General features: G+C 32.4%; 1 long non-coding RNA gene and 1 other non-coding gene across 3 annotated transcripts in view; both read left to right on the top strand.

Moving 5' to 3' along the window:
* LOC118198856 (uncharacterized) overlaps positions 1–24551 on the top strand; it is a 468506-nt gene that overhangs the window by 345716 nt on the left and 98239 nt on the right. The gene's annotated exons all lie outside the window — the stretch shown is intronic.
* Positions 15591–15663, top strand: TRNAS-GCU (transfer RNA serine (anticodon GCU)). Its single transcript has one exon. It is a non-coding gene; the product is annotated as a tRNA-Ser (tRNA).

Raw genomic sequence — 24551 nt, 5'->3', positions numbered from 1 at the left:
GCGATACTAACCACTATCTCGTCTGGGTTCCACTTCCACAGGACTTCACGGCAATTCAAGCAGCGGTTAGGCTACATGATCGACTTAATTGATCAGAATTGATCAGAATATGATGGCCCAGATGTGGCAAGTACTAGGCTATCATGTAGATTTTGCAGTGCCACAAAGAACCTCTTCTTAAGCAGAGTGTCACAAAAAACGCCCACATGGATCCCTTTTGAATATCCGTAGAAATTTGAAGAATGAACTTCTCATGTTGTATCTGCATATTTGAAATATTTCATTACAGCAGTCAGAAGTATATGTTCTTCTTTATACAATTTATTTTAATTTACACTGTACAAATTATGTCCCGAAAGATAGAAGCATAAACAGTTCTCCATAAAACAAATTTTAATAAATGATTATCTAAAACAGCGGCTTCTAAGCAACCACAAAAGTTTATTCTTGTTCTTATATTTTCTGAAAATCGAAAATGTTTCTTATCTCATCTTTTATCTAAGGAAATGCTATGTTTTTATTTATATCAGTTATGTTAAAACAGTTTTATTAATTCCTCCTAGACGTTCACAATGACTGGCATATCGCCCCATAGCAACCAACTCTTTCCTAAGGAGTTCTCAGAAAACTCATAAATAGTTGTGCTAAAATAATAAATTTAAAATGTGAAAATATCTGCTTTCGAAGAAAGCGTCGTTTGAGCTATAAAGACAGAACATTTTGCAGAAACTAAAACAGTGTCATCGTTACAAAGCTATTAAATGAACCTTTTTTCCTCAATCTGGTAAACACTTCCTTATTTCTTTGATGACAAGGGATGATACGTTTGGATTAATGCAGACCAAAATTTTGTGCTTGTGTGACATCAGTTTGATGACACATTATCAGCTTTTTATGAGCTTTTATTAAATTTACTCATGTTGTTAGTCTAAGGGTTCTCAGCCGGTAGGGAGGGAATTATTCCCTGCGAGGGAGGGGAGAACTTCATAGCTTCAGGCGAATTGGGATCAGCTGTTAAGTATTAAGTTTCAGTTTATGAATATATAAAAAAAAAAGCTACGTTTATCCAAGTTTTGGAATCATCAACATTTCCTATATTTTTGTTGTTTAATTTATAAAACACATTAGCAAATAATCTAAATCTAAATAAATGCATATGTATTTTTCGATTTTGGAAAGAATCTCCAGATTCAAAACCACCATGTTAGGATCAAACTTTTGTCATGCTAGTTTCTTAAAAGCTTTCGAGTTCAAATTTTGTACACAAACTGTTTGCCCGCATTTGTACACGCAGTGTGATAAAGCGATCTTTTCAAAATTCGATTCACACTTTCTTCTTAATTTAATGGTAAATGATTTTCCTCACATATCTCCGTTTGACGAACAAAATGAAAGCCTCAGAATTTTAGTATTGACAACATTGCATTAAGCGGAAAAAAAATCTTTTAGATGAAATTTTTAATACCATTTCTGATTTTTTGGCGAATTTTCGAAAACCACTTGACTTTTTTTGACTATTTAAAGTCTATTATTTTTAAATTACAACATCTAAAAATATATAACTTACAAAGTTTTGAAATTTTTATATATCACAAAACAAAGCCGTCTTTTAAAATAATAATAAAATACTAATTGTACGTTTTTCTCCATTTAAGAAATAATGCTACGAAACAGAAGGACAAATAGCGGTTCTTCCTTTGCCTTAAACACTTTCAAGGTTATGATAACGTTATATCCAAGTGTTTCTAATGAAATCTATCGCATCATTCTTAAATTTTTCTAATTAATAACTTTATACATATTTTTCACAACATATCATATTAAAAGTTGATTTTGTTAATTTGTTGTACTTAATATATTCTTTCATAAGATTTTAAAATTCTAACATCCAAAAATGCAGTTGTTACAAAGATCTGAAATTTTTAAAGATTATAAAATAAATTTTTCATCCTCTTTTAAAACAAGAATGATAAAAGAAAAATATATTTATTTTTTAACTTTCTAATTTCTCTTTAAACCGGTCGCATTTTTATAAGCTATGCCTTTTGTAAGCTATAAGCTACAAGTAATTAATTAGATTAGAATTGATTTGATTTAAGTGATTACGGCAAAACCTCGAAGGCTGTCTGCCTAATGGAAGGGATGCCTTAGTGGAGGACTTCCTAATGGAAACTGATTCTTATACACGTTATACATAGGGAAAACTATGAAAATGCTCGTGCAGCCAGCCCGTTCGTGGGATTCCAACTTCGGACCAAACTACCAGTGTTCAGCGACTTTACCGTTCGGCCGCTGGTGCAGATACAGGTGAAGGTATAGGATCCTGATTAAGAAGAACCTGTGCTTGTTTTCCCTCGAAATTGATTCAACACGACAATCACGGGTCTTGCTTTGCTAATTTAATTAAAATTTTATTAACTCAAAATAGATGTTAGGCTAGAAATGCGATTTTTGGGTAGTCCATTGTAAATCCGTTTTTTCAGTTTTCATCAAATCTGTTGCCATTCGGAAAATGTAAAATATAACTTTTTTGTATTGAGTCTGTCTGTTATTACTTAACAAACTAAATTATTTAAAAGCAATATATGCAGTTCTTAAAAATATTATTGCTTTTTACTTTCTAATTTAAATTAATTTAAATAAAAATGCATATTTAATTCTTGACATATCTAATTAAATTATAAAATATTTTTGTGGAGTTACATATATTTTCACTTTTTATATATACAGATAGTCTACACACGTATTCACCTAATATCCTATATGTTTCGTTATTACATGTGGTCCACCTCCATCGATAATCCCTATTGGTATATTATATTAAAAGAGCCTTTTGGGTAATCGTTAATCTGAACCCTTAATATAAACATATGTTATAAGATGAATTGGAGAAAGCTGCAACCAGTGCCGGATTTACGTATAAGCTGCACAAGCTGAATCTTAACTCCTCCCCCCACTTTCCTGGGTTCACCTCAAAAATTGTACCATACTCTAGAAAGATGACACTCGAAGATACACGTAGCCGTAAATTCTACACAAAATTTTATTTCTGGATAAATAATTCTGGGGACACATATTCTTTTTCATTTCACATCATTATTGTGGGTGCCTTATGCACCCCACAATTTTTAGTTTAGTTTTTTAAAGCAATAAACTGGCAAAGGATACCATCTTTACGAGAAGAGATTTGAAGCGAAAGTGCGCAATTATATGGAGGCTCAGCAAGAGAATGTTTGGTTTTAGACTAGAAAGGTTCCAGTTCTCGAAATTTTGAGTTCAAGTTCCGAATTAGCTACGTCATCAGCGTTACTCATGTTATGCAAAATGGAATGATCTGAGAACTGACGCAGTCCAGGAAAGTTGTTATGATTTTAGAATAGAGAGGTGAAATTACGGGGTTACCGCTAATTTAAATTAAATTTTAATTAACATATTGTTTATGGTGCAATTTTTCAACAAGAGCACGCAGATGTTAATTTACACCCTAAAGCTTTCCGCTCTAGAAAATTAAAATCTTACGAGAAAAATTATGCTATTGCTGAATTAGAATGTTTAGCTGTTGCCATAGAAAAATTTTATTACTATTTACACGGAAACCATTTTACTACACATTCTGATCATGCTGCTGTAGTTTGGCTTAAAAACATAAAACATCCTACTTGAAAACTATTTCAATGGTTGTTAAAATTGTCTATGTATGATTTTGATATTAAATATAAGAAAGGTTTTTCTAATCTTTGAAGCTGATATGTTAACTAGAAATCCCATCTCCCAACATTTGTGTTTACAAAATAATTTACTATCGTTACAGGATATTAAATCATGTCATCAAAATTTAGATAATGTTTGTAATCCTAAGTATAAGAAAATTAGTGATGTGTTTATGATGAAAAAACACTTGTACAAAGTTGTAGTTCCAGTGTCTCTTCATACTAAGTTACTTCAAAAAGCTCATATTGAATTCAGTCATACTGGTGTATCTTCCAAGATAAATTTCTTGTTTCTGTGCATTATTGGGCAGGAATAATACAAGATAAAAAAGGAAATTTTGTTTAATGCAAATCTTACTATCTGCAGTTAATCTTTTTAATTATTACCTATTGATACTGCTAGTAGTTTAAACTATTATAATTCTACTAAGAAATATATTCACATTATTAAAGATATGTGAATATATTTCACATATCTTTAATAATGTGCATATACATTATTAAAGATATGTATATGCACATTATTAAAGATCATATATGTACGTATACACTCGTTATACATGTACTTTTGCTTCTAAATGTGTACGTATATTTAGTGTATATGTATGTGAAACGTACATATACACTCGTTATATATGTACGTTTGCTTCTAAATGTGTCATTACAAGTACTTATATAAATTATTTAAGACAAATTTTTCAAATTCAAATACCAAAAAAATTTTAAATGGTAGAAATGCTTCTTTTACCTCTTCAAAATTTAAACAATTTTTATCGAATAATAATAATATACAATTATTAACTACTGCTAATAGACTTCAAACTAATGGTAAAGATGAAAGAGCAATCAAACTATTATAACTAGATTAAAATATAAATTAAATTTTTTCCAAGGACATGGACAAGATTGTTACCTCAGGTTACTGAAGAACACATTAAATCATCACATTCTGTTACTAAGGTCCCATGATTATCATAATGTAAATAAAAATAGGCATGACCATTTTAAAGCAAGTAATTTTAAACCTGGTGATTAAATAATGAGGAATTTTAACATCCTAACGCTAGAAAACTTTCACCTTCTCTTTCAGGTTCTTATAAAATTTTAAAACAATGGTCTGAAGTTACCTTTGAAATAGATAAACCAAATCTCTTGAAGAACTCAGACCTTTTAATCCAGCAAGTGAATTTAAATAACTGTCCGAAATAGTAGAATACCTCTTGCTATTCAAAATTAAGTAAATTTTGTTTTCCAAATAATGCATTAAACTTTCTCAATATTTTATTCCGATTATTGCATCTCAACCTTATAAGGTATTTCTCCAGCCTTCTTAGCATGCCTTCGTAGTGTAGTGGTCCGCACGCTGGGCGCGTATTCCAGAGGTTCGTGGTTCGATTCCCGTAGAGGGCGTTGCTCATTTTTCACTACTCCTGCTTTTAAAAAATACCTAATGTCTCTACATTGGTGCCCAAACTAAAAGGGTGGTGGATGATGATTCTTCACATTCAGGATTTGGCAGGATTCAGGATTTGGCATTCAGGACTGACAATTTAACTTTGATTTGTTATACTAAAGCTAGACACCTTTTTAAGGAACGGAAATTTTTACACACAATTGCATCTGAGCATGCCACACTCATCAGCAGTTTATTATGCTGATTTGCATTGTAGTGGGCCTGCCCATTTTTGTTAACGTTTGTTATTATTGTATTTTGTTTTTTATATATCAGTTATTCCATTTACATATTACTTATTTTTATATATCAGTGATTGTAGTATCTATAGAACAGTTTAATCGAGTTCTATTGAGCTAGCAGAAAAAACTTTTAATCTGCAATACAATTTCTTTTTAGGTGTATTTTGCTATTTTTTTAGAGCCTTTAACAGCTATCTGAGAGCTCCAGGTTTGAAAATAAAACTCTCGTTTTCACTTTATTTAGCTTATTATCATCACTGGAGTAAGTTCTTCCATGACATCATGGCAACAAAATTACAGTATCTAATATTGTTATTGCGATTATCTTAAATTCTTTTAATACGAGGAAAAAGCGGTTGCAGCAACAAACGTTAATAGGCCAGTCTCCCGATGGGGAAATCTCTTGCACGCTTAATTCTTACGAACCCATTTTAAGCGTCTTATTCGAGTACATGCAGGTGTTTCTGAATATCCAGTAATTGTATCAGTTCAACGTAATGCACGCTGTCGACCACGTTCGTGAGATTGCAGCGCTCGTATCTGCTTTTTTATCTTTATACTCAGTACTAGAGATAGCTTTCGTGACAAAATGTGTATGATATATATTGAGATATTCATGCAGAATTTTTAAAGAACTTCAAGTTTATTCCCGCTTGAATAAAGCCGGTTAATAATTTAAGGGGATCTTCTATTAAAAACGTTTTTTGGGGAAGGGAGATGGAATGTTCCAAAGAAAATCTATTTGGACATTTCTGAAATATTTTTTTTTTTTTTGCATTTATTTCGATATTAATAGCATTTCACAACTTAATACTATGAAAAACTCTTTGTTGGAATCTCCTTGATTTCATCTAAATGAAAAAAAAAATTAATAGAAAGGGCTTTTGATCCCATCCATAAAGAAGAGTGAAATAAAAAACGTCCTGTTATTTAACATTTTCAGATTTAGCGAAGAACTCTTCAATTAAAATATCCATTAATGTTATTTTAAGGTTTAATTTGTCATAATCTATTTTCAGAATCAAATTAAATCGACGGGTCTAGGATAATAAAATACACAGTTATTTAATCATTATAAAAATTCTATGAATGTTTAACCTTAATTATGTAAAATAACTCAATAATTTGCTTCCGGGAGAGGGAACCATGTTATGCACTGAGTAATTATATTTGAAGTTAACAACTAAAAAGACTTACGTTAATCGAATAATTTTTCTCTATTTTTTATGTAATATTAGAATTATCTGTGGCTAATTTACGATACGGAATACTTTCAAATAACAGATGAAGCAGATACAATTGGAGATAAAAAAAGTTAAATTTATTTTGAGTAATTCATCATGTTTAAAAGAACTCTTTAATCAAATCTCTTGAATCAAAATTATTTTGTAATTAAATGCCCATCATCGAATGATCGTAAATAAAAAATAGAGCTTTAAGGTTTTCTTGTCTTTACAGAAACATAGAGGTTAATTTAAAAAGAAAAAAATGAAGATGAAGAAAGAAAGGGGAAAAGAAACGAGTTTATGGATGTTCTATTGTCAACAGCGCGTTCTCTCGCCACTTTGGTTGCGACGCGTTCTTTTCATTCGGATTTGCAACATCTAGCAAAAAGGAGTTCTGCGTTCTGCTCGAGTTCTTGAACATCCGACGATGCTTTTGGCAGTCTCGAGACAATGGCTGTTTGCGTAAAGAAGGAAGTTCCAGAAGAAAATGGCCAAACTCGGAAGGCATTTCGACGAAAGGCCACAACTTCAGCTGTGGCTGTTAATTTTTTAAAGCCCACCAGCGGCCGAGCGGTAACGTCTCTGAACACTGGTAGTTCGGTCCGAGGTTCGAATCCCGCGAACGAGCTGGCTGCATGTGCGTTTTCGTGGTTTTCCTCATGTGTAACGTGTATACTAGCCTTAGGAAGTCCTCCACGAAGGCATCCCTCCCCTTAGGCAGATAAACCTCGAGGCTTTGCCATAATCACACATAACTTTTTTAAATAGGCCCTTCAAGGCTGTAGCGACTTTCCTCTCATTTAAAATCGTAACGTACGTTGTCATCATCGCACAGACGAAATTGGAGAATTTCAACCAATTAGACTACTCGACTATTTTTTGTAGCAGAAGCTACCACCCCTTAAATTTTGCAAATAGTGTATATATTTATTTAAAAATAAAGCTTAAAATGTGCCAAAAATATTTTAAAAAAAAATTCATTACTCTTATTTTTTGTATTGTGTATTATCTGTGTACCTATATTTAGCAGTACTTCTGTGTCTAGTATATATTATCTGTTTTACTCATGTGTCTACGTTTATAATACATGTTAATTGTGAGGCACTGATTTTGGTGATAAAAGGCATTTCTTTTGCGCACTTACCTTGCACATTTCTTCACTTCCAAGCGCCTCGACAGGCTTAGCTATGGGATTCGTTCGGTTACAGAGATTGTTTCAGATTTTTCTTCACATCTTTACTGAACTCTTATGAGATTTTTATTGTCGCTCACTCCCAAGTACTTTTGTGGACAGTGTTTAAAATAATTTCGAACTTTCATGTGTTAGAAAATCGGCTACAATGTTATTCACGGGGTAGCGCTCTGCGCGGGAACATGCATTGCAAGACGACGCCTTGCCTGAGCCGACGCTACCATGGTTACAAAACATGGCTTGGGGAGGGAAGAAATGACTTTAAAATGCCTGTTCTAAAGTAATGGACTATAGCGTTGAGCTTATGTTCTCTCAACCCACCTGAACACTCGGTACGACAGGAAATAAAACGTCTTCACTATTGGAGTACTTCTTGCCCGGTTAGAAATTTCAAGTTTTTTCCGTAATAATTGTTCCTGTCTGAAACAGGTTCATTCTTTTTTTTATAATACTGTATTATCTGCTTTTGTTTTTCTTTTTAAATTTTCAAATGAAATAAAAATAACAAGCATGCTTAATGTATTACAAATCAAAATAATTTTAATCGCATTAAAATTAAATAGCTATCCTTGTTATTGCAAGCATATGATAGTAATTTTAAGGTTTGAAAGAAGTGACATTTGCTTTACCTTTCGAAAGGCATCGTTAAATCTAAAGTTAAGGTAATTTTTTAAAATTTATTTATTAGAATGTTACAGAATACATGAGAGCTATGTAAGGAAGAAATACCACAAGTCTCATCACAAAGCAGGATTTATCGAAGCTTTGAGGTGCCAAAGGCAGAGTGACTTGGTTCATGAGAAGGGGAATTTTAAGTCCAATTCAGATAGAATCCAGCTTGACTTGGTTTGTGAGAAGAAGAATTTTAAGTCCAATTAAGAGATAGAAACCAAATTGACTCTGTTTGTGAGAAGAAGAATTTCAAATCCAATTCAGAGGTAGAATAAAGATTGACTTGGTTTGTGAGAAGAAGAATTTTAAGTCCAATTCAGAGATAGAATCCAGATTGACTTGGTTCGTGAGAAGAGGAATTTTAAGTCCAGTTGAGAGATAGAATCTAGATTGACTTGGTTCGTGAGAAGAGGAATTTTACGTCCAATTCAGAGATAGAATCCAGATTGACTTGGTCCGTGAGAAGAGGAATCCACATTGACTTGGTTCGTGAGAAGAGAAATTTTAAGTCCAATTCAGAGATAGAATCCAGATCTCTGCAGATTAACTTCCATATTTATTACATACATTATACGAATTCATGTTGCAAGCATGGGTTGTGTTTAATATAAAAGCTTGAGCTTAATGAGACAACATAAACTAGTACAGTTTGAAAAAATACATTTGCTGTATCTTCTAAGGCAATGGTACCAAACTCGCGGCCTGCGAGCTGCATGTGGCCCCCGAATCAATTTTATACGGCCCATGAATACATTTCAGTTACGTATTTGAAGCAGATATGGAGTTTATAGTTTTAGAGACATGACTATGCTTATGTGCCCGATTGCTATTAAAGGAAAAAGATAGAAAGAATATGTTGTGTGGTTTTTGTCAATTTACGCTTGCACCACCCAAGCCACGTGACAAAGATAATACGGCCGAATTTTTCCCATTGGTGCAATCAGTAAGTTTAGTTTGCCCCGTCGAAACCTGGTGGAATTTCTGCATTCTGAAATTTCTGGTTTGCAGTTAAAGTTAAAAATAAGTATTTAGTCGTTAATTCATTATAACGGAATTACCTCAAATAAATATCAGTCTAATATTTAATATTTAGCTGTTAATATTTCGAATTACAGAGTATAAACAAAAGAAATTTCTTGAAGGTACCAATAGAAAATAAATATAAAGTAGAATTTTTTTCGTTGTGTTATTATTACTATTATAGTTATGCATATTTAAACAAAGATTCAATTATTAAAATTTGAAATTGGTTTTATTTGCTTTTATTTATTTGTCAGCCCAAAATTTTGCTTTGGTTCACTTTCTGCATTGGTTCAATTTTCAAACTGTTGCCATCAAATGTTATCGCCATATATTATATTTAAAGAAATTAATAATGAAGAAGCTGCATGAATGCATGAATGTTTCTCGCACTGTGAAAAAGCAACGGTACCTACAGCCATCAAGTTTTGCATAACGTAGTCCTTCAACCGAACATCGGCACTTGGAAGCCCGAATTTTGAATTTCGAATTTGTTTTATTATATATTTAAAACTTTGCGAAGCTTTAATTTTTGATTAACAAACTCAAAGATTTCAAAGTCAGTAATGGCAACACTGAACAGAAAAAATATTTTTATCTCCAGCGCGCGAGTCTGTGTATCGGAAATTATAAAGACATAAAGTAAGAAATTTAGAACTAATGTTTTTCAGAAGAAAGATTTCAACTGATTTCAATGTTCCTTTTCCCCTGATGAAGTGGCATTGAAATTGATTGAATTCCTCTTCTGTTATGTTATTTTTTCTTTTAATTTCTTTAAGGATATTTTTTTTAATTGGAGTATTGATTGTTTAAAAGTTTTAGTTTTTACATTTATTAAATTCTTTTTTGCATTTATAAGATTATTTGAAATTTATTAATTATGAATATCAAAATTTTCGTCTTTGTGAAACATTAGTTCTAAATTTCTTACTTTATATCTTTAATGATAATTTTCTGCAGCTTAAAGCGCGAAAATACTAGGCATATTTATATTTTACTTTTTAAAAAGATTTGTTTTGTAATTAGGAAATTATAAACATATGCTCTTTTAAGTATTTTGTGTATTGCTTTTGAATTGAATTTTAAGTGGTTTCAGCGCGCAGAACATGATGTTTAATAAATAAAGGTAACGCACAAAACGCTAAAAAAACGCCCTTTTGGACTAATATAAAATCTGCAAGTTTTCAAATTTTCTTTTTTATTTATTTTTGTTTAAATTTTTTTTAATTCCGCTAAATTTTGTTTTTTGAATAGTCAGCTACTTTCCAATCGAGAATTTTGCCCGCATGCACTTTTATTTTGAGACTACTGATCTATATAAATTTTTTTTTTATTTGCATTGGATTATCCCGGAAATCTAAAGCTGAAGCGGGCGAATATCTGCTCCTTCCTCAGTTTTTATACTACTTCTCCTTTTCGTTTTTTTTTGGGGGGGGGGAGTAGAAGAAGTGAAAAATGAGCAACGCCTTCGCCGGGAATCGAACTACGGACCTCTGGAATACTCGCCCAGCGTGCAGACCACTACACTACGAAGGCACGCTAAGAAGGCGGGAGGAATACCTTATAAGGATTACACCTGAAAATTTCAAGGTATTTCTTCAACTGAGTTCCATTATGAATCCTTTTAGATTAGGAGACATAAATATGGATCTCTCCGTAACCCCAAACTGTTATAATTAAAATAGACACTTCAAGGTCTTTTCGACCACCCCTAATTTACGAAACTGGCACGTTTCGTCGTCACTGCACATCACTTATTTCTCCACCTCATTTGAAAATATATTTCAAGACAGTGTTTATTCATTTGCTTTTCAGAAATACACTAAGCGGAAATAAAATGTATAGGAAGGGGGTTAGGGAACAAGACCATCTTCTGCAGCTGCCGTTACCATGGTTACCAGGCGAGCCGATAGAACCGACCTTGTCTATTGTGAAATAATACACTACAGCGAGGAACTTAGATTGATCACCTAGCAAAAGTGGTAACATATTAGTGTTATTTCAAGTGGAAAAGCTTTTTCTAATTTTTCTTTATGAAGCTCTTACTAACGGTAATTATTGCTTGATGGTTCTAATGTTTTAGTAATATTTTCTAATTTCTGTAAAATTATTTTAATTATTATGCTAAAAGAAATGAATTTTAAAAGGAATGCCTTCATGAGGGACTTTCCATGGGAAACTGGTTCGTGATGTTGGTAAAGGGAGAAGAAACTAGAAAAATTTATGTAACCAAACCATTTTCTTCCCGCGGCAATTTAATTTTCAGTATGCAGGAGTCTTAATCATTCTGTTATTTGTGGATTTGCATATTAATAATCTATAATCTATGGTCTGCAAATCTATAATGCAGTGGAAAATATTATGCGCAAACATATTCTCGTAGAGGTGACAAGGTCTGGAAAATGAAAATGGCAGTCAAGAAAATGTAAAGAAAAATACGTGCTTAAAAGGATGGACAGTGGAATCCTGTTATAATGAACCTGGTTTATAATGAATCCTCGGATATAACGAGCGAACCTCTTGGTCCCATCCAATATCTTACACATCCAAAGTTATTTTATACTGTTACCGAACTTCCAAAGATGTGAAAATCGGATGTAAAAAATTGTATGGGTATCTTCAACAAAAACTGTTTTGTATTTTTCAAATTTCTGCAAGTTTTAACAAAACAAAAGTACTAACATTTTAAATTATCCTCGTTTAAAATGTTAGAATCGATATTCCACATTCCATCTGTAAAGGAAAACATCTTTACATTGCTTTCTTTTAAGTTCACCCCCACTTTGCCCCTTGTTCTAAAGAAAGACAATGCAAAACAGGTGGAATACCCAGTCTACGAGAATGAGGACACAATAAGTAAATCTTAGGACATTATATGGCGTTCTTTGTATATGATGTATGTGATCATCACATCAAAGAACGTAAGGTTGTTCTCGGTCAAATTCTTTGACTGAGTTGTAACACAGAGCTGTGTTCAAGGCTGATACTATGGTGGAAGTTTTGAAATTTTGGCTATTCAGGAAAAGAGGAGGTTGTGTATCTTATGATTTTGGATTATACAGATGTCAATTCTTCTTTATTCAGAATATTTATATATTTTTTAATATAAGGGTTTTCCATTATTTATATATTTAAGGGTTAATATTATTTATTATTATAAGGGTTTTTCTTTATTTATATATTTTTTAATATAAGGGTTTTCCATGTTCTGTCTACCAAATAGGGATTTTACAGTCTTTATGTCTTTTGACAGACGTAGGATATTCTTCCGAAAAGTCATTGAATTTTTCCTTTGTAATCATACATAACTCGCGTAAAAGCTTGTAATGTACAGTAAGACCCCGCTTAACGCTGTTTCGGTTTAGCGCTCTTTTATTTCAACCCGGGGATTCCACGAAATCGCTCGCAGCTTACGGGGATTCCCCGAAATATTATGCAGCGATAGGTTTCAAATACATATCCGAAAGAATGTACTTGTATTTCTTGTTCGGTGCGGTATTGTACAGACATATTTTGAAGGGGTAAATGTGGAAGATGTCGAAGAAATAATTCAAGAAGCAGCGGCTAGTCTTTCTAATGATGAGCTCAAGGAATTAACTGAACAAGAAGAAAACAAAAATGTTGACAGCAGTGATTCAGAAGAAGAGCAAAAAGAACTTTCGATGGCGTTTGTAAAAAGGAGTTTGTCTACCATAACTGAAATAATGGATCAATTCATTGAAAATGATCCGAATTTTGACAGGAGCTCAAAAGTAAGGCGTGGTGTTAGAGATGCTCTATCCGTTTAGGAAGAACTTTTAAGAGAACAACGCAAAAGAAAAAGGCAAACAACATTAGATGCTTTTGTCACAAAAAGGCAGAACACTGAAAACGCGGAAGGCTAACTAAATATGACTGACTTAGAATTTTATTTGTTTTTTTAAGAATATTCGTTTTGTTATTTATATTTTGTTTTTATTTTTGCAAGAAATAATAATGTGGTATTAATTTGGGCTTTAAGAAATAAATGTTTGGTTTTATTTTTATTAAAAAAACATACTTTTTAAATTTAATACCTAACCAATTTCCTAGCCATCTTTCCCTAACCCCAATATTTACATGTAAAGATAGCCTCGTTTAGCGCTATTTCGCATTACGCTCTACTTTGATGGAACGTATCCCCCGCGTTAAGCGGGGTCTTACTTATTTACTTTTATTAAGCAGTTATTTTATGTTAATGATCTTTACTATCTTTCTCGCTTTTCGTTTTCCTGCCAGGATGCTAATTTCTAGCTGGCGCGTATTCAAACGAGGTAGAAAGAGATAATTAAGAAAGGTTATTCAAATTAAAAGTTATTTAAAGGAAGCTTTTAGATGGTAAAATCAGAGCGTGTTTCTCCTGCTGATGGCCACGTTACCAGTTGATTCTGAGAGTAATTTATCTGCAGCTTTGCGTTATTCTTGGAATTAGGCTTATCTCGCCGATATTAGGTGTAAGCCATTTTGCGCGTTTTTCTGTCTTTGTAATCTTTGGGCTAAGTATAATTTACCAGTTAAGTTAAATTTTTCATTTCTGACTCACGCCATCAGTGCTGGCTAGTTTTGTAAGCACAGGCTGCACTTTTTGTTAAATTATCTGAGTTCATTTCGCCGTCTCTATTGTAATTTCCAAGACATCACGAGAAGTCGCATTTGTTTTCAGAGTTTTCATTTGGTTTATGTTACCAAACTGAGTGAGACTCTATAAGCTAAGGGTAAATTTGTGAGTTATTTTTGTTGTTCCTTTTCATAAAAATTTAAAAACACTGTTTTTATAACTTTTATGAGAAATTTCTTATTGAATATAGCGGATATAGCCAACCAGATTTCCGATCCCTTGAAATTCGCTATACCGGGGTTCGGCTAAATGTGTATTCCTTTGAGGCTTGTATGTGTGTTCCTTTAAGACACTTACACGTCTATTTCTATAAACTTGTAAGTGTATTCCTTTAAGATTTCATTAAGAAGGATATTTCAGTAAAAGATATTTGTAAAAGTGATGTTGAATTACAGTCCGAAAATAAATTTTTATTGGAAGACCAAATGAGATTTTTCTTATTTCACTTATAACTCAGAATAGGCAGAGAATAAAAGGAAAGTTTGAAAAAAAAAAAAAAAAAAAAAAAAAAAAAAAAACACACACACACACACCTGTCTTCTCAAGGTGTTAAATTTCCGCTTCCAGAAAGGGTTGAAGCCTTGAGCTCTTCATTTACAGGGCGAATCAAATGAAGTCTTTGAAACACTGAGCTTCTGAAGCTGCAGTCTCCTAATTTCTTAATTGTTCTTTCTAGTTCCCAGATGGCGTTATAGCGGAAGTCGTGGTTTCAGCCACTAGTATCAGGTGGCATCATACCAGAAGGTTTGCAACTTTCATTCTCTGACCTAATAGTTATTATGCCGCTGACATCATTTACAGATTGCTTTTAATAAATTCGAGCATATTCGATATTTCTTTCTGAAACAGCAGATGTTCTTAACTGTTATTAAGGTAGTAATTTCATTTTGACAAGAATTTTCGGCAATTCTTTCAACAAATTTGGGGAGAATTCCTTAAATTAGGTGACTATCATATTCTTCCATTAAAGCCAAAAAATTTACAAATTTCAGTTATTTTCCCTATGATGTTTTAATTTAAATTTAAACTGTTAAATTATATTTAGCAGTTTATTTAGCAGTATTAAATTATATTAGCCTAAAGTGTCGTTAGCCAGAAGGGCTATTAGTTTCGAAACGGCATTTTGCATCGAATCACTAAAAGCGTTGAATTACTTTTCAAATTGTTGCCACAAATATTATCTCCCAGTATTATATTTAAAGAAATTACATAACGAAGAATCTACAAAACTTTATGTACGTTTCTCGCATTGTGAAAAAACAACGGTACCTAGAGCCATGAAATTTTGAATAATGTAGTTTTCCACCAAATATGGGCACCTGGAAAAAGAATATTCATTGTAAATAGAATACATAGACGTTCTTTGCCTGGAAGCCCAAATTTTGAATTTCCAGTTTGTTTTATTATCTTATAAGGTATTTCTCCCGCCTCCTTAGCATGCCTTCGTGGTGTAGTGGTCAGCACGCTCGGCGGCTATGCGAGAGGTCCGTGGTTCGAGTCCCGGCGAGGGCATTGCTCATTTTTTATCTTTTCTGCTTCGAAATAACCTAATGTTTCATATTTTTGAAAATTTAAACTAATTTTTGATTAAAACATTCAGCGATTTGAAAGCGAGCAGTGGCAACACTGTACGGAATAAAACATTTTTATCTACAGCGCGCGACACTGTGTCGGAAATTCTAAAGATATGCTGCTTTTAAATAGTTTTATTCCAAAGGGTCCTCTTGAAACGTGTAAAATGGAAAAAAACGCCCCTCTGGGCGTAATATAAAATCTGAAAGCTTTCAGAATTTTATTATCTGTTCCATATTTAAATCCTTTTAATATTATTATTATCAAAACAAATTAAAAAACTACTTTAAAAAGTTGTTTAGTTGCATTTCTGAAGTAGGATTTTTTTCGGACGAATTTTCATACAGTTATTTACTTATAACATTAATCATTTTATTAGAATCGAGTTTATAAGATTTTCGAAAATCTCATTTTTAATTCTGAATCTCATCAGGGCAATCCGTTGTCAAATAATAATAAAATTAATTAAATTTATAGAAAGGAAATTCTATTGTTTTATGTTAACCGTTTTCTTTGAAAGTGGTGTAAGTCCATTTTACGTTAAATGGAAATATTTAAGGGTTTGTATATTTGAAAGGTTTGAAAAATATTAGTACATGTTAAAATCCTCATTTTATATTTTTAAATATTAAATTGGTTTTAATTAATAGTGTAATCATTTTTAAAGTATTAGTTAAAAGAAATTTATACTTTTGATGACCTGAAATGTATTTACACCACAAGTCAACAAAATGTGAAAATTATGCATTTATGAAATATTAAGTATGAGATTTCAATTGAATCAAACCAATTTTTATGAAATTTTGATTCAAGATGTCAAAAAAATAAAAAGAATTTATTTCAATATTTCTTCAGTTGCTGCCATTTAAATTATTTTAATTGAAACTTTATACTAATATGTGCCATTTTTAATTTTTATCTTTATGAAATTATCGTTATCATTATCAAATGTCTTTAACAATGTGGCCGCACATATAAAAACGAAGCGGAGAAATTATGTACTATAATTTTTGAACTAAATGTTATGTCTTTGCTAAAAAATGGACTTGCATCACTTTCAAAATAATTATATTTGCAATTTCATTAACTACATATTCACAAAATGGTGAAAATTTTGAAGGTTTTTTGGGGGGAACTATTTACCGATAAATAGCTCATTGCAGGTTGCATTCGTTATTATGATTAACTAAATTTTTGTCAAAAATGGTTTTATACCACTTTCAAAGAAAACGGCTCATGTAAGTGTGTTTCTGTATTATTGTATTGCAAATTTATGGTATAAACAGAAATATAAATTCAAAAATAAAACGTATGTTTATTTACTGATTTCTTATTTATTTCCCTGTAGATATATTGCAATTTAAAAAACATTTTTTTGCTTTACTCATATGTCTATTTGTTACTTAAGTATGGTTTTGTGAATATTTAAATTGCTTATATATTCCTTTTTTATTTATGTTTGAGGTTTCGTCTAAATACGATTAACTACAAATGGAGTTTTTTCTTACAGTTGTAGAGACATTAGGTTTTTTTTTTTTTTTTAAGCAGGCAAGATGAAAAATATGCAATGCCTTCGCCGGGAATCGAACCGCGGACCTCTCAATTACCCGCTGAGTGTGCAGACCACTACACCATGAAGGCTCGCTAAGAAGGCAGGAGAAATACCTCATACAGTATTAATGGCTCTGATTAGAGAATGTGTGGACAGTGATTAAAGAGTGTCTGATTATACAGTCAATCTTTCCTTTATCAAGATCACAAAAATGGTGAAAATGCAAATGTTTTGAACAAAAACGCAAAGTACCTAAAAAAAAAAAAAAAAAAACCTATGAATAGGAAACTCCGTAAAAATAGCAAAGCATGGAAAAAACAAAAACAGAAACTGAAATAGAAGAGATTCGCCTCAATAAATACATAAATCATTCCTGAAGAAATATAGATCATTCACCTCTTCTGATATCATGTATCTGATCCAATAATTTCGTATTTGAAAATTTTTATTGTCAAGTTTTCTGAAATAGAAACAAAAACGCCAGGATTTAATTACAGACACTTCTTGCAGTTTTAACGCTCATTTTTGCTGAATATAAACATGTTTACAATACTGAAAATACACAAGCTTCTAATATTTAAGGAATTATCGATAATCAGTTTTGGGACTTAAAAAAATTCAGAATATTTGAAATTTTTATTATTCTAATTTTAGAGGTTTTATTCACTTACTTCGACCATTTGTGGAAAATAAAACAAAAGAAATCAACAAATAAAACTGGAAATAAATATTAAAAGAAAAAATATTAAGATTTCTATAACTGCAATCGAATTTTTTTAAAATAATGTACATAAATAAATAATAACGATGTCTTTAAAAAGCAGAATAAAATATCTCATGTTGACACCACACGACTTCTTTCTACGGCCTATTATATTTTACGCATTTTTTGCTGCACTTTATTTCAACTTATATTTTCGATTTACTCTAATGTAAGTAACCGATCCCTCAAGGCAACTTGAAAATGGCGTCGAAAATTGCAAATTTTGAAATTAAATAACCAGGTCAATTTTTCTCGTACAGGAGTCAAACTTCTTGCTTTTTTTTTTTTTTTTTTTTTCCCATAAAGAGTATAAATCTTTCCCAGATTTCAACAAAACTGATCACATTAAAAGTTAGATTTCGTTATTTGTTCAAAATGAACTTTATTTTAGTCCAAAGGAGCAATGTGCCCTGAAAGACTATTCATTTCGTTTTGGCATTTTGCGTTCACTATAAATGTCGGTTCACTTTTCAAATTGTTGCCACCAAATATTAGAACACTGTGTCATATATAAAGAAATTAAATAATGAAGGATCTGCATAAATGTATGTATGTTTCTCGCATTGGGATAAAACAACGGTACCTAGAGCCATCAAATTTTAAATGACGAAATCTTCTACCGAATATGGACATCTGGAAGCCCAAATTTTGAATTTGAAACTTGTTTTGTTATCGATTTCATGTTTTGTAACACTTTAACGAATTTCTGATTAACAAAGTCAACGATTTCAAACCGAGCAATGGCAACACTGTACGGGAAAAAAAGAAAAAAATTATCTCCAACGCGCGAGACTGTGTATCGGAAATTTTAAAGTTTTGCTCATTTTAAAATTATTTCGCGATATTGCAGTTGATTTAATTTTTGCGGTTTATAAGTTTCAGATTTTTTTAGTCTAAAGGAGCAGTTTGCCCTAAAGGACTATTATTTTTGTTTGGCATTTTGCGTTGGTTCACTATAAATGTCCGACACCCTTTTCAAATTGTTGCCACCAAATATCATCGCCCTGTATTATATATTTAGAGAAATTAAATAAAGAAGAATCTGCATAAATGTATGTATGTTTCTCGCCTTTTGATAAAACAATGGTTCCTAGAGCCATCTAATTTTGAATAACATACGTTTCCACCGGAACATAGGCATCTGAAAGCTCAAATTTCGAATTTGTTTTATTATCTATTTCATATTTTGTAAAACTTTAACTAATTTTTGATTAACAAAACTCAACGAATTAAGAGCGAGCAATGGCAACACTCTACGTGGGGAAACCTTTTTTATCTCCAGCGCGGGGAACTGTGTGTCGGAAATTCTAAAGACAAGCTCATTTTAAAATTATTTTGCGACATTGCTATTGAACTGAAATTTATGGTTTAAGTGCGAAGAACATGATATTTAATAAATAAAGGTAGCACACAGAACGTTAAAAAAACGCCCCTTTGGACGTAATTTAAAATCTAAAACTTTTCAATTTTTTTATTTATTTATTTTTTTTTTAAATTTGACTTTGCCAAATCATGAATGTTTTCGCCATTTAAAATACTTCTGTGATTGGAAGCATATGACTACGACGAACGATTGCGAAAATAAAGGGGGGTGGGGTGTACTGGCTATTGCAATAAAAAGGGGAGATACACGACTAGATATTTTAGCAGTTTCATGCATAAAATTTCAATGGCTAATCTTTTTTGAGTTATGCGAGATACATATGCATCTACGTAGGCACAGGCGTCACGAAAAAAATTCCATTTTTAATCCATTTTACAGTCCATTTTAGAATACTCCCGGGGGTTGACTCAGGAGAATTCCTGGGAAATACTGGTTAGGATCTGTACCTAGGCAGTCTCAACCACGGGGGCATGCAAACAGTCTTCACAGGACTAGAACCCGAGTATTGAACTTAGGTTGGTTCAGGCTTGGCAGGGACCGTACTGGTACTGTCGTGTCTGTTCCTCCGACTGTGGTGGAGCTACTATATGTAGATTTAAGTGGGTCTCTTCGATGGGGGTTTGGCCCTCATAGTTCCAGTGACGGGGACTGACAAAGTAAGGTGAGGCACCCGCATGAATGTATCTGATGTCAAGGGAGTGGTGCCCCGAGGCAAAGGCGTCCTAGTGTATTTCTTCGTATTAAGTATTTTTTACCTCGCTGAGGCTATGTATAAAGCCGGGCAGGGACTGTGGGGTCTGCGCCGCCACTGATGAGTCCCTTCTAGAGTCCGTTTCATCTAAACTTTGTACGCTAATTTCTAGGTCGAAGGTTCGGTCTCTAGCGCACAGTCCATTTTAGAATAAGAGTCCTTTATTCTGTCTGTACGTAGAGACGTCACTCAAAAAAATATCCGAAATAGCTATTTCCATTAAAATCTGATAACCGAAATTTTTCGCGATTATTATTATTCGATTTGCTATTATTTCCTTTACTTCGTTCGGATGTTATAACAAATAACACGCAAATACTTCTAACTCAGATTAATATTAGATAATTGTAGAATATATTGGGAAAATATCAATAAAAAATGCCATTCAAACTATAGAATGAACATTAATAGTTTATCAATTATATGCGATAACTGGTAAACATAAGACAGATAAACTCCAATCGTGTAACAGAATATTCTAGCAAATATAGTAATTATTCTGTTGCTGTAAAACACATTGCACATCTTCCTTTAAAGTGTCGTATATTTATTTTTTTTTCATACTTGGTTTTCAAGGATATTTCAACTAGGAAATTTTCACTCAAGATATGAATGATGCTTGAGGAAAACATTTAGATAAAAATATACAGAGGACTGCCTATAAATATATTAAATAAGTAAGAAATATTAATTTTTAACTTCGTTTCAAGTTCTGGAAGATGAGATGCAGTCGAATGTGCAGGCTTCTATCTCTATTGTCCTTGACATGTCTTCCTCATTTGAATGCGAAGGCTATTCCACATCCTGCCACCGGAAGTTGACTCCCGGAAGTGATTGGTAAAACATGCATGGGAAAAGAGCCTAACCCTTACTTATCAGAGCCAAAATAAATAACCCTTGGAAGCAGCGGGACGTCAACTACCAGCCACATCGTATCGCGGTTGGACAGAAAAGCAGTTTTGGAGGGAAACAAAAAAAGAAAAGATAATGAAAGGCACGCTGCAGTCATGAAGGTGATGCAGATTTTCTCATCTTCCTATTTCCTGACCAGTAAATAAACGCTACGCATAAAAGGGAATAAACGCTAAGCAAAGGTGAAATTAAATGTAGACAATTTTTGTGCATATCTCAATGAACCAAAAGCTAAGACCGCAAAGACATTTTATGCATTTTTAGAAGCAATGCGACTAAAAAAGCCTCATAAATTAATATAAAGTTTCAAAATAATCATTTGGCAATACTTTAATATTTTGAACCTAAATACTGTCAGTTGCAGTATAGCAAATTTTGAATTGAAAGCCACGTTGCTCTTTCTGAGTACAAATACAATAGAAACTCGAACTGAACCAACTCACATCTCGGCTAATAATAATCATATCTCTGATGTAATCGATATTCTCATTACCTGCAATATTCCTCAAATTCCAGACCTTATAAATATCACAGATCTGGGCTCTGATCCTAATTCAGTTATGTTCATCCTCAATAACATCATTCATTATATGCCTCCACAGCCTACTAAACTTAACTGGACTGACTTCAAGTACATTCTAGATAATAATATATCTGCAGCTGCAAAAATGAATACTCCAGAATTAATAGAAAAAGCTACTACTAATTTCAATAATAAAATTTTGGAAGCCATCAATAAAGCCACGAGAAATTCCTCCAAAAACGATTACTCGCTCCCAAACAATATAGTTGAAGAAATCAGAATCAAAAATTGATTAAGAAAGATATGGCAAAGAACTCGAGATCAGAGAGACCACAATAACTATAAAAGATCCTACTATAAAGTTAAAAAAACTCTGTTTTGAATTAAAAAATGATAGCTGTAATAATTATGTTGAAAGCCTCGCACACACTGATCACTCTATTTAGAAATTAGCCAGAAAATTAAGAAATTACAATAAAAAAATTGGACCTATTGAAAATAATAATAATATAATTTATCATCCTGCAGAAATTGCCAATGAATTTGCAGACGTCTATGAAGAGCAATTTACTAATAATAACCTTACGCACCCTGAAGATAGCAGCATTAAAGAAATGTTCAAAATTATATCAATTCCAACAGGAGCACAGCAAATCCTCCCACTACACCATCAGAAGTTTTCCATCTGATTCAGCGACTTAATCCTAAAAAAGCCATTATCTTTTTAGTCAACCTTTTCAACGCCTGTCTAAGAAAAAATTATATACCAAATGTCTGGAAAATTGTCACTATCATTATCATCAAGAAACCTGGAAAAGACAAAAAATTAACTTCAAGCTATAGGCCCATCTCGCTTCTACCTGCAATATAATCCAAACTATTTGAAGAAATCATCCAAAAAAGACTTCAACAATATGCTCAAGATCATAACATAATTTCTCCGTATCAATTTAGGTTCAGAAAAAATTACTCGATAACACATCAGTCTCCCGCATCGTTGAAAAGATCGGTGAAGCCTTTAATAAAAAGGAAAGAGTAGCTGCTCTTTTCCTCGATGTAGAAAAAGCTTTTGATAAAGTTTGGCATACAGGCCTAATATTTAAACTTATAACCTACAATTTTCCTGCTGCTTTAATTAATATTATATACAGCTACCTTCAAAACAGATACTTTCAAGTGAGAATTAATAATGAACCAAAAGAAAAATTAATGCTGGCGTCCCTCAAGGAGGAAATTTGGCTCCTTATCTGTATATAATTTACATGAATGATTTCTCTAACTATCCAGGCACCGAGTTAGCCCAATATGCTGATGATACAGCAATTTTTTCTATTTCAATCAATCCTGCACATGCTCAGCACAAACTCCAAAATGCTGTCAATAATCTTCAAGACTGGCTCCAAAAATGGAAAATTAAAATCAATATTCAGAAAAGCAATAATATTATATTCAGACGCAGAACTAGAAGACCGGTCTGTAATCAACTGTATATTAATAATCAACCTGTCAATAGAGACAACACAGTAAAATATCTTGGAATTCACCTTGACTCCAAACTAAATTTTAAAGATCATCTTCAAGCTACTAAAACCAAAACCATGCAAGCATTCATGAGTATTTACTCAATCATCAATAGCCATTCTAAACTTAGCAAAAGAATTATCTATCTGCAATTAATAAGACGGGTCATGCTTTACGGTTCGCTTGTTTGGGCGGCAGCTGCTCGTACAAATAAAAAACCGTTGCAGACTCTACAAAATAAAATTATCAGAACCATGCTGGGTGCCCCTTGGTTTGTTAGAAACGAAGTTCTGCACAGAGACATAAAAATTAATACTATCGACGAAGAAATTCTAAAGACAGTTTACAAATTCTACAGCAAAATTGAAAACCATTCCTCAAATCTTATTCAAAATATAGGCAACTATGACTGCATCATTGAACAATCATACAAAAGACCAAAAACAATTCACCAAAATGTTCGATGGTAACATCTGTATATATTCATCTTCATTTATTATTATTTTATTCTGTATTTACCCAAGATCATGCTATACTTCAAATTTTATGAACTTTGAACTTTTTACTGAAGTATATGCTTTATTTACTCAAGAATTTACATTATTTTACTGCAATTGTATTGGTCGATCAGCGACCACACCTATATATTTAAGTTTTATTTTTTCTTATTCATTATATATCAGCATCATCATTACGAAATTTTTCTACGTTTACTGAGAATGTTAGAAAGAAATTCTATTCTTTAGATATGTATGTAATAATAAAATTCCATAGTCAAGAATACACTTAACATTCTAACTGTATGTTCTTTTCATTTTTAATGGCGACGTTCTCTTATTTTAAAGTACGTGGAATTAAATCCACAGCCCCGTAGTCAAGTTGTTTTTCCCGCCTTTTCTAAACGTACAGTTATAGAATGTTCTGGAAATATTTTAAAGCGAACTGGATTGGCTGACGAGGCTGACGTCATTTCTTTGAAACTCCGCCTTTCCAGAGACTATAAAAGGACTCGCAAAGGAATATCGAAGGCTTTTTCTTAAATGTCACGATGCAGTAAACTTCATACAAAACGTTATTAGTAATTCTTTTTATTTACTCCGGATATCTGATTTTGTAACTGCTATTTCTCCTGACCAATAATAAATGGATCCTGTTTTATAAACTTATCGTCTGATAATTTAAGCTACGACTACATCTATGATTCTTCACCAATGTATTTATTCTGGACAAAAGCTGTTTCATCACAAGGATATAGTCTCTTATTTATTTTAAAATATTGCAAATTATGTCAACTTAAGCTTTACTCGCTCTATCCAATTAACATCCCGGTAAGAGAGCACGTGATCAGTTCCACTGACTGCTGTAATAACATCTTGAATTAACTGAAACTCAAGACTCCAATTTCTAATCACATACATCCCT

The sequence above is a fragment of the Stegodyphus dumicola genome, chromosome 8 (assembly GCF_044657685.1).
Source record: "Stegodyphus dumicola isolate Sdum_Otavi_A_Nest chromosome 8, ASM4465768v1".
Classification (NCBI taxonomy): Eukaryota; Metazoa; Arthropoda; class Arachnida; order Araneae; family Eresidae; genus Stegodyphus; species Stegodyphus dumicola.
The sequence above is the reverse complement of the archived record's forward strand: the minus strand, read 5'-3'. Positions and strand labels throughout refer to the sequence as shown.